Source organism: Cryptotermes secundus, unplaced genomic scaffold, assembly GCF_002891405.2.
Source record: "Cryptotermes secundus unplaced genomic scaffold, Csec_1.0 scaffold191, whole genome shotgun sequence".
Lineage (NCBI taxonomy): Eukaryota > Metazoa > Arthropoda > Insecta > Blattodea > Kalotermitidae > Cryptotermes > Cryptotermes secundus.
The window spans coordinates 783,634-795,861 of record NW_019718272.1 but is presented as its reverse complement, the minus strand read 5'-3'; the positions used below and the strand labels follow the sequence as shown (position 1 = coordinate 795,861).

Genomic DNA, 12,228 nt, shown 5'->3' with positions numbered 1-12,228 from the left:
GGGGGGGGGGAGGGGCGTCATTCAGAGGTCAACATGTCACAATATATATCTCGGAAAGTAATTGTCATGCACGTATCCGGTGTATGTCACCAGATAGGAACATCCTGTAACTTCTTTTTCTATGCCCGGCTTACGCGCATGCTCCTTGACATTTCTGCCACCGTGTTTTTTTTTTAATTCGCTTAGTGAGAGGTGGAGTCCAACTGGGTCCACTCGGCACGGCGGTCACTGATTGGCCTATTGTACGTGCCCCGGGTGATTATGATGATAGAGAATTTGATGGAATGAAGATTGGCAGGGGATACCGAAGTACTCGGAGAAAACCCGCCCTAGCGCCACTTCGTCCACCACAAATCCCACTTGACCAGACCCGGGATCGATCCAGGACCGCCGCGGTGGGAAGCCAGCAACTAACCGTTTGAGCTATAGCGCGGCCCTGCCACCATGTTAGAAATCACCTGGACAGAGGGATGGCTGGGAGGTAGATCAGCAGAAGTGGATCAATCTCTTGCCTTCCTAGGTCGCCAGATTTAACCCCAGTGGATGTTTTCTTGTGGGGTTATGTGAAGAACATTGTCTACCAGGTTAAGATCAACGACCTGAAACGTCTGAAATCCCGCGTAAGGGACGCTGTGGCTATGGTAACACCAAACATGCTTGATCGTCTGGATATTTGTCTTGCCACCAAGGGATTCCACGTTGAAATTTATTGAGAAAGCTATATATTCATAAAAAACTTTGATAGTTTCCCTTTGTAGTATTGTAACACATGTGTATAATAAAAGCTTTCTGAGGTATAATTGTTTTATTTTGGATATCTTTCATCCAGACATCTTGTACTTTTGTTGCTCTTTACAAGAATTTAATGAATCGATTTAGGAAATGCTATATACTGTTTTATTCTGTGTAATATTTCTGTGTTTGGACGTTACGAATCTCAAACGAAAACCGTTTACTGTTATTATTATTATTAAATAGGTAAAAATGAACTTTTTTATAATAATTATTAAATAAATTATTGAATGAAGCAACTGAATAAAATATTTTCAAATTAAGTATAGTAATTACTAGCTGGTAAAGCATTTTTATATTTTCAGAATATATGTAATTTTATTTTATGATTATATAAATAAAATAAAAATGAACTCTCTACAAGAAAATCAGTTATGCCCCTAATTTAAGAAATATGTTGAAGCGATTTCAAACACGAATATGTTTTAAAGATACGTGTAAGTAAGAGTATTATTTAGCTGGAAACTAGTCACCATCTTAACCCAAATGTTATGTTACATTATTTCGTATGTCTCGAATATGAATTCACAGATTTCAATCCTAGCTTTTAGAATTCATACAGATATGAATTAGGAAACATGTTCGGTTGCGTTAAACTGTATACCTGCGCTGCAGACAGCATTTGTTTGAAACCACAGACGTATGTTCATCAACAGATAACGTGATTTTTTTTGTATTTATTGAATATGAGCTCAAAGAGATCCGTAACTTGGAATTAATATTAATAGAAGCCTATAGTGCTTAATTAATAAATATATTTAATTTATAGATCTTAAACGTGATTTCATAATGCTAATTATAATTATAATGTATTTCTCACTGCTGTTGACTAGCTTCAGAGCTTTCAGTATGAATGTATACAAAGGACGTAGTGATAGTACTTTTACAGTTATCAGGATCGAAGTGAATGGACTGGCTGTGTCCATATTATTCATATAACTATCGGTCACAATGAAAATATAACCTGACGTACGTGTCAGGCTGTAAAATTTTCTTAGTTCAAATATTCGGCAATTGTTATTACGAATAGTTCAAATTCCTTTCCTCTTTGTGAAGCACGTGCAGTATACGAAACACTGGGATATTGTTCCAGTTTTAGAGCTATTAATTTCATAGAAGTAAAGAAGTTACATTTTACGTAATTATTAACCCGATATAACTGATAAAATTCCTGTTCATACACTCTGTTTTCTCTGGAATATTCTGTTCAAACAGTGCTTTGCTTTCAACAGTGAAATCAATATTGAACAGATGGTGGTGCTCGGATGGAAGATGATAAGTTTACCCTGCACTCAGACCATAATCCTTTCCACCTTCCAGCCTTCCAGCATGGAGTTTTACGAGAAAGTAATAAACTTTCGGTCTTTTTGCTTCCAGCAAAGATTTAAATTAATCCGTTGGTGTTTCCAAATTCTGTGCAGTATGATTGGAGATTAGACGCAGTTTTTAACTTGTCGAGGTTTCAAGAGATACTTTGCGGAAATTTTATTATATTATACCATGAATATAGATGAGAATAACTCTGTGCTGGAAATTTCGTAGTCTTTCTAGAATATTACAGAAATAAATATGAATCGCGAGCTGTTCAGTTGAACAATATATATATTCAGACCAACCGCGCAATATTATATTGCATTTTCCACATTTCTTCAAAATCTACCAGTGTTCTTTGGAGAGTTTCCTGTGCAGTGATATACTGATTTGTGTACGGAACTAAAGTGTTGCCAATTATTTTATAGAAGGTAAGATGGTAATAGAATCCTTCGTGTTTTCTATGTTTCTCTGCGCCTGTTGGTTTCCAGGTGACCTTAACCGATTTTAAAGAACACGAATGGTCTCTTATTACAATACTACTGTTCAATTGCTTGGCAACAGTGTAATGCATAAAACGATCATTTTGCAACACAGTGGCTTTTAATGTTAGAAACAATATCAGATTATAGATTCTTATGACAGTAACTCTGAAGAATGCTCTCAGGGATATGACGACGTGTAGCCTGACAGAAATTTACCAGCGTCTGGCAGGATTGTGCTGCAGCTAAGTGGTAAGCGAAGGGAGCAGCAAAAGCCAGAGGAGTAAAATTAATTGGTTTGCTGTTTGCTTTGATTCTTTGCCGACCCTGAAGATAGAAACGTTAATAAACTCCTTCCAGGCTTCACTGCATCATATTCCAGAAGGCAGTACTCTCAATAGAAATCATTTATGTCGCATCCTTCGACCTTTCTGGCCTACGAAAGTGTTTATGAGAGTGCAGTACTAATTAGGTGCAATCCCTATGTAAAACCGCTGGCATGTAGTAGCGTAGTTGGTTAAGGCACTATGCTACAATCCGGAAGGTCACGTGTTCGAGTCCCGATGAGATGATATTTTTAAATTTGCCTAATCCATCGAGCCGCACTATGGCCCTGGGATCGACTTAACCTCTAACAGAAATGAGCACCAGGAATCTTCCTGGAGGTAAAGGGCGGCCGGCGCATAAGGCTGAAAACCTTACCGCCATCCGTGAGCCGAATGTCTAGAGAAAATGTGGGAGCCTCGACCACTTACAACCTTATGGACATTCACGGCCTGTTACAGGGATAGCTTTACCTTTTACTCTGTATAAAACATACGAAGGTGCGTAGCGGGGCATAGGGGTGAAGGTATATGCATTATAGATCATGAAACTTGATGAAACTTGATGCTCAGATTTGCACTTGATTGCTTCGTCCCTGGTATAACTGAAATGTGAGATTATTGGACTATTATACTATGGAGAGAGCCCAAAGTCTCTGCAGTTCCAGTGTTATATACCATCGTAAGAATTCTTCAGAATTGTCTGAAAAAATGTCGGCACTTATCACGAAGACATATGGGGGAGTGAATGTATAGCTATCTCCACCGTTTTTGAGAAAAAAATTAATACAATTCGATTTGAAACTCAAATGGAGTCAAAGTTTTATTGAGATGACAAACAAAGTCACACTCATGCAAGTATTTTTTTAAAGAGGATATTGGTGGGAAAGCCAGAAGGAAAGAGACCACTGGGAAGACCAAGGCGTGGGTAGGTGGATAATATTAAAATGGATCTTAGAGAAATAGGATGGGATTGTATTGATTGGATTGATCTGGCTCAGGACAGGGACCAGTGGAGGGCTCTTGTGAACACGGTAATGAACGTTCGGGTTCCACAAAATGCTGGGAAGTTCTTGAGTAGCTGCAGAATTTGCGGCTTCTCCAGAAGGGCTCCGCTCCTTAAGTAAGTAAGTAAGTAAGTAAGGCACCATACACCAGATTTAATCGAAATCCGCTGACAGTTCAGAACATGCAGACGGTCTGAGAGACGAGCAGGCGGACGGATAGACTGACATATATTCTCTCTGCCTTTTGATTCCAGTTTAAGAACGTTAAGCAGAAAGGGCGTAAATGCATGATTTAGTCTTATGTACAAGTTCTTATATTATGAATAACGCCTCAGTAATGCAGCGTTTCCCATTTCATGTGCATTCTCTGTAGCACACATAGGAATATATGAAAACTGTAAAGTACTTGACATTACTTGGAGAAGCTAGTGCCCGCGCGCTTGGGTAGATGCTTCAGCAATACTCTTAACTAATTCCATGATGTAAAAATAAAGTAAAGGTAAAGCTGTTCCTGTGCTTAACTAATTAAGCAATACACCAAGAAGACGCATGGGGGAGTGGACGTATAGATCCACGTTTACTTGACTTCAGCACTAGCTGGAGGTGAGTGGTCAGCTTCACGCTCGGCTGCTTTACCCCCGGGGAAAGACCCCCCGATAGCCATTGGATAGGAGGTTGGGTGGACCCCAGAGCAGGTCTGAACAACGTGGAGAGTAGAAAATTCTTAATCCTACTGGGACTCGAACTCAGCACTCTCGGTCATCCAGGCCGTAGCAAGTCGGTATACTGACCGAGCTATCCCGGCTGCCAATTCCATGCTATAGAGACTTTTGTGACGTTTATAATCTGTCCTTTAATGAAGGAATTGCTCGCTCTGTATGCAAACCCAAGGTTCATTACATTGTTAAAAAATCCCACGCTTCCCGGTCCATATTTCGTAACATACTGTTTTCTTAGCCCTTTGCTCAACTTCCAAGATAGAGGATCGTCCCTTGTCGGCTGTTCCATATTGGTTATTCGATATATCCTTAGCTGCGTTCCAGGTCTGGAGGTCGTTTCCTCCATCCGGAATCTGAGGACTTGTTTTGCTGAAGTGACAAGACCCAATTGTTGTGACGATATCACTGTTACGTGGCCTTCTTTATACTGTCACGTGTAGAGTTTGGGACTCCTGTCAGATGTTACAGTGTTGCTGTCATTTACGTAACTATCTATGCACATGTCTACATTGTTTTGAACAGCTTTAATTAATTAAGAAGGAAGTGGCGCGGAAGGGGATTGAAGTAAACGTCAGTAAGCCGCCTGACACGCTGCTTGTGTGAAGGTGTAGATTATGGGAACAGGTTGATGGCTTGTGACGCGTGCTTTACCTAGGGCTGTGTACTACCTCCAGGCCCACGGAGTAGCGGCAAGATTATGTTCCAACAGTTGTGACGTCACTAGTGAAAATATCTGTATTGATTGATATAGGCTATTAATACTCGTATACGTATAAATGAACCTGTATCTAACTGGGTTCATTTTCAAAACTTACCTAATAAGTGCAGTAAAAAGGGGGGGGTACTCAGATTCGGTCCCCTCTACGAATACTATTTTCCGCCTGTTTTCCATTTTAAGCAAAAAGAAATTGACACGTGAGATCACAATTCTGTACTTCTGTGCCTTTCTGTCTGTGCGTCCCTATTTCAACTTTAAAACCAGACGATCGAATTTTACAAAACTTTGTATGAACTTCACGTTTCTCGAGGTCATACGAGTGTCTGAAGTTTAATTTCACAAAAGTAGTAATAACAACATGGCGGACACGCGAAATGGATAGATGGTAGCGACACTAGCATCACCTAATTTAAAACCCTAAAATGATGTATGGTAATAATCTTCGAAAAATATACACCGTCTGTTGGAATAAATTTTTATAGAGTGCAAAATAACAATATGGCTACCATGCGAAAATATTCTGTCGCTTTCAGTGTTTATGGTGACAAATAATGAACCATTGGAACTATGAATGTGGAATTTTATAAGGAGATAAACGATAATAATTTATGTCCATCTTGTTTCAAATAAATCCGTGGCCTAGTCCGCAAGTGAACTATACCGACCGAGCGAGGGACCACCGCTTGTCGGCGAAGTTAGTGCCAACTTTAGCGGATAGAGGATGTCATGTGGTCAGCGCAACGGATCCCCACGGCCGTAAATTTCGGTTTTCTAGACCGGAGCCGCTATTTCCTTGAAATATTTCCTCAATTATCATGACAAGGCTGAGTGGACCCCGTTCCAGATCCACTACTTCTCAGAAAATCTGGTAACGCCGGTTTCGAATATTGCTTTTAAATTAAAATTTACAGACTCGTTTATGATAACGAAAATTTAAGGCTAAATTCGACAAATGAAGTATGATCAGTGCTGAAGTTAAAAGTTAGTTTCTTAAATAAAATGAGCAAGAGCAATAGTACTAGAACTTTGGGACTAGAAATCTATGCAGTGGGAAAGTGCACTTTAAGAACTGTTTATCCTTCTCTTATGTCAATAAGAGTTTGAGTGATACGAACCTAAACCTTGGCAGCAAAAAGTGCAATAAGAAACGAATTCTATATGTGTGAAATAACGAAATATGCAACTTTGCCCTTTATTGATTCTTCAGTTTAGTGGGCGAACGTTCATATTCGGGAAATCCCATGGTTGAATTTTGATCCAGACATTGACTGTCGTAACAAAGGAATCTTACGGTTTTCATCAGTGCTTCCAGGCTAGAGTGCTTATCGTATTTATTCCAGTTCGTTAGGCCAAGTCATCTCTCCATCGTACGCTTTATTACTTCCTAAGTTAAAAATTAATCCCCAAGTAACGACAAAATGAATCAAATTAACATACATTTTAAGTAAACTGGTTATAAAAGCCCTTTGCATAATTATCTCTCTAACTAACGAACTAGCCAACCAGCTGCCTTGAGCGGTTTTTTATAAGTAATATCGTAAATATTCAGTTTCTCGATATTTTACTGAACCGTGAAAGTGGGACATGAAATACATCGTGAACACATCTTGCGTAAAATAATTTCAGTTCACATTCTCGCAATCCATATTCATGGCAGAGATTTATATCAATTCCGAGGGTCGAACTTTGCCATTAAGGATTTTTTACCACAACAGGGCACTGAGAAGAATATTTGAAAATAAGAGGGTGAAAGACCGATCAGAATGGCCGAGCGATCTAAGGCATGAACTTTCTTCGCCTGTTAAACACTGGGTTAGTGGGTTCGAATCCCACTCAAGGCATGGATGTCTGTATTATGTGCGTTTATTCTGTGTGTAGGTAGTGACCTTGTGGCGGGCTGATTCCCCGTCCAAGTACCCACTACGTATATGATCAAGAAACTAAAAAAAGCAGCCAAGGCACAACAAAGGGCTACAGAGCCATAATAAACTAGAATAAAAGAGGGAGAAAGTAACTGAAACCTGGGAAAATTTCATAATGAGTAATTTCATAATTTTTGTATTCTTCACTAAATAGTATTAGAATCATGAAATCGGGGATAAGTTGAACGGGACACATGGCACACATAGGAGAAATGAGAAATGCCATTGGAAATTCTGAATGGAAAAGTACATGAAAAGGTACCACATTTAAAACCTGAGCAAAGATGGGAGGATGATGTTAACATGGGTAGAGCATTAAAATGGCAGTCGCGTTTCGTGAAAGGAGGGAATTTTCGGGTTCTGTTAATTTTTTTTTCGAAAATAGATGCAGGATTCTTAGAGTCAACGTGAGAAGGTGAATATTTCGACTTAAAACAAATTAAGTAACAAACAAGAAAATATTACATAACGAGTATATAACTTATGTTACTTACGCAATATTATTAATGTAATAAAATGAAAATGGGAATGCCCTGGATATATGGAAGAGATGGTTAAAGTAAAACTCCGTGGCCTGTTATCCGCTAACTATACCGACCGAGCGACCGCCGCTTGTCGGCGAAGATAGTGTCAACTTTTGCGGATAGAGGGTGTCGCGTGGTCAGCCTAACGGATCCCCACGGCCGTTAATCTCGGTTCTCTTGACTGGATGGAACAGATGGTGAAAGAAATTCGCAATGGATTAAGTTGAGAAACCTCACCAAAAGTGACATTCTTGGAGGCTAGGCCTAGAAGGGTGACTGGATATCAGACAAGTAAATAGTGAAGATACGATAGTACTGAACCGCGGCAAATAGGTTACAGTGGGGAGCTCCGTCTGTGTTTACGATGCTGAATGCTAAGGATCAGTAACAACTGAGATTAATTAGCAGATGGAACTTTCTGGCTACGTACGGAAGGGTTTATATGGTTTGTTTATTTATGTACATTTTCTTAATATCTTATTTGATCATCCGAGAAGCCATGTAAGTATATTTATACACTGCTCCAATCTTAAATTTGATAGTTGTTTTTCAAGTTGCTTGAAACTGAAATTTGAATGTTCACAAGAATGTTTTTTTTTTTTTGTTTCAGGTAGGTGGCCATGTTGTCTGGCGACATATCTTGAAGTCGTCTTCACGTGCGTAATAATCTCTCATTCCAGTTAACATTTTTCAGCCTCTTTATTGACTATATGCTTTTCCCTGTCGTATTATGAAAGCGCAGTTCTCCTTGTAGTATATGCTACTCTTCCTCGCTGTTCTTAAAGAAGGTTCGGATGTTGTTAGCAAATAGAAAAGGCAAACGCCCATAATCAAATGCGTTGTATTAACATATATCCTTCTTCACGTAGTTCTCAGATGAAATTACATTTGCCATTTTTGCCAAAGTTCTCGTACTTCCATGCTTATACTAGTAGAAAAGCTGGTAGCATATGTTCCAGTAAAAAAGTGAAGCTATCCTTGTAAGAGGCCGTGAAGGCCAATTAGTTTGTGAGACGTTGGGTCTCCCACATTTTCTCTAGACAGTCGGCTCACAGATGGCGGTAAGTTTTTCAGCCTTATGCACCGGCCGCCCTTAACCACACAGGAAGATTCCTGGTACTCATTTCTGTTAGAGGAGGAGTCGACCCCAGGGCCATAGTACGGCTGGATGGATTTAGTAAATTGAACAAACCCACCTCCTTGTGACTCGAACCCGCGACTTTCCGGCTTGTAGCATAGTGCCTCAACCAACTACTCTACCGCGTGTCCCTACATATGCCAGTTATTATACAATTCTGTGATCATTGTCATGCCTGGTTTCTGCTGGTATAAATTCCTGCAGCGTAAATTTTCTCTAGTATAAAAATAATATTCCCTATATTGGCGGATATAGTTTTTTGGACACACGAACTCTTTTGCACGGAATATTCAGATAGGGATATGCACCTTACCTAACACTATCATATCAAAATCTCCATGCATATTCATAATAGAGGAGATTATCCTAGAGCATGCCGAAAATCGTTCGGCTGGTTCTGCGGGAGGGACACCACCGCGCACCTTGTGAATTTGAACTTGTGGCGTAGTCTGCAAGCCATTACAATTTTTCTCAATATTACCTCATTAAATAATTGAATACCTACCGTGAAGCGAGAGTATGCATTTGTATGCCTCGCCGTAACACCAAACCATTGTCACTGCATTAAACATTGAGTCGGTTACGTTATTTCTTATGGCGAAATGGCAAGTAAAATTTACACATTGAAATACGAAATGTAGAAGATAGGGAGAGGACTCCGGTATAAATTTCAGGATGTTGCAATTCCAACGGGGGGAAATATTTATTCTGTTAATCGTAAATAAATTTGGACAGACAGGTTCTTTACTGGGAAAAGAAAAAAGAAACACCGAGGGTTTGTTGAAGAGGAATTGGATAAGGTCGCTGATAGGCTTGAATGTTTCCTGGAAAATCCATTAGACGCCTTCTGCAGTAGGTTGGGGTCTGAAATTGTCAATTTTAAAATTTCGAGTTTGCCCTGCAGCGCGTGATTGTGGATATTTTTATTGAGGTGTAAGGACTGCGTGCGTAAAAACAGAAACCATTTCCGGCAACCGCAGTGACGTGGGTGGGATTGTTTGTGATTTGTTTGCCCGTGGGCTTGCTGATTGAGCTGCGCATCCGAACAAGTGCAGAAAGAGTTGGCACGAGAAGCGAATGTCTCTTCCACTAGACCGGCTAAATGATTTACAGTAGGCTGTCAGGGAATCTTCCCGTAGCTCATCAGCCATTACTGTCGAAGCAGAGAACGAGTCTGTAATGCTGTGTTTACCTGGTTAAGTGCTGACAATTCCAATTACATTGCCCTAAAAAATTGAGTGCTCTCGTCTAAGAGAGGGGGCTCGCAGTAGCGTAGTTGGTTGAAGCACTATGCTAGAAGCCGGAAGGTCGCGGGTTCGATACCCGGTAAGGTCACTGGGTTTTTCAATTGACGTAATCTTTCCAGCCCCACTATGGTCCTGGGGTCTACTTAGCCTCTAACAGAAATGAGTACTAGGAATTTTCCTGGGGCTAAAGAGCGGCCGGCGCGTAAGGCTGACAACCCCACCGCCATCTATGAGCCTATTTTCTAGAAAATGTGAGAGCCTCGACGTCTCATAACTCTATGGTTCTCCAGGGATTGTTACAGGGATAACATTATTTTTTACTTATCAACTGTGAAACTTGTGGTGCAGTATGAAATCAAAACGTTTTTGTTAATCTATAACTGGTTTTCCTGCTCATTTGAATACAAATTGAAAAAATATCTCATATTACTCCGTAACGAACAAATGTCTCTTTCCAGTCTCAATTTACTGATATTCTAAAATGAAGCCCCGATCGTGGTTCAGAAATATGAAAGAGATATTCTATTTTGTTCTTGAAACATGCTTTTTTTTTTCCTCGGCTGCATATACACGTTTCGATAGCAGATTGTTCATGTGACATTTTATATAAAAATTGGACATGTTCTCATGTTATTCTCTGGCTCCTTTTTTGTACGCAAAAAGTTGGATTTTTAATGCAAAAGAGACGCTCTTATTTAAAAGCGAAATTTAATTATTTCGGTTCAGATGTTCATGAGTTTTGCACAATATAACGTTCAGTATACAGTCTCGTGGGGAATATTTGCATATTTTAATTGTAATATTGTAATGTAAAACATTTCAATGAGGGAGGATGTCTATACCTGTAATTTAAGCAGCGTTTCTGTATGGAGAACCGTGTGGTTCTTGTATTAGATTCCGGAAAGAATTGCACCTGAAATTCCTTACGGAATAAACTTGTATAATTAAAAAACAAGAAATTCTTTTGTACGGACTTAAAATTTAGCAGAAAGGCCTTGTGTAAGCAGTACTGCCGCCGATGTTAGTGGAATTCCTGTGTAGTTATACACTGTCCATTTGAAGGGACTGAGGATTGCAGTCCCAGTCTTGAAACGGATGTTCATTCTCATTTGCCTGTGTTGGACTGTGAAGTTAGAGGCCTTGCAGTGGTCTCATCCGTCATCCAAAGATATTTGTAAGATGTCTTAATAGGGTTTTAGAAATCTCTATAACTAGAATGTGATAAGGCTCAATTATTTCTAAACTATTTAATAATATAGACGGAAAGTGCTTCGAAGTATCTGAAGAGTTTTATTCATTTTCTCCTTTATGACCATCGCTACTGTTCCTTTTTATGTAGCATATTAAAGTTCGTCTTGCCCTAATCTTCTTATTGCATGGAATTTTAAGCTGCTTAATTTCAGCAACATTGAAATATTTGCAGCAAAGAACAGAGAAACCGACTTCTCAATATAAGCATTCATTCCAATATAACCTTCTACTCTTCCAAATAGATTAGTAATAATAGTAATAATAATTTATAAGAATATTTGCCAACAGCAGAGAGATGTAGTGACAGGAGGTTGGAGAAAACTTGTTAAAGAGGAGCTTCATAATTTGTACTCTTCTCCAAGAATAATTAGAATGATCAAGTCAAGAAAGATGAGATGGGTATGGCATGTAGCATGAATGGAGAAGAGAAATGCATATAGGATATTGGTAGGAAAAGCAGAAAAAAAAAGAGACCACTGGGAAAACCAAAGTGTATGTGGGTGAACAGTATTAAAATGGATCTTAGAGAGATTGGATGGGATGGATTGGATTTATCTGGCTCAGAATAGGGACCGTCGGAGGGCTCTTGTGAACACGGAAATATATCTTCGGGTTCCATAAAATTCTGGGAAATTCTTGAGTAGCTGCAGAATTGGCGGTTTCTGAAGAAGGGCTCAGCTCCATGAGTAGAGTGATAGATAGATAGATAGATAGATAGATAGATAGATAGATAGATAGATAGACTAAGTTAGATAGATTAGATTAGTTAGATAGATAGTTGTTAGAACAGATAA

The 12,228-nt window shown here is 39.4% G+C and overlaps 1 protein-coding gene across 1 annotated transcript in view; it reads left to right on the top strand.

The window, feature by feature from the left end:
- The window catches only part of LOC111873679, a 980,223-nt gene that overhangs the window by 335,117 nt on the left and 632,878 nt on the right, over positions 1–12,228 (top strand). The gene's annotated exons all lie outside the window — the stretch shown is intronic.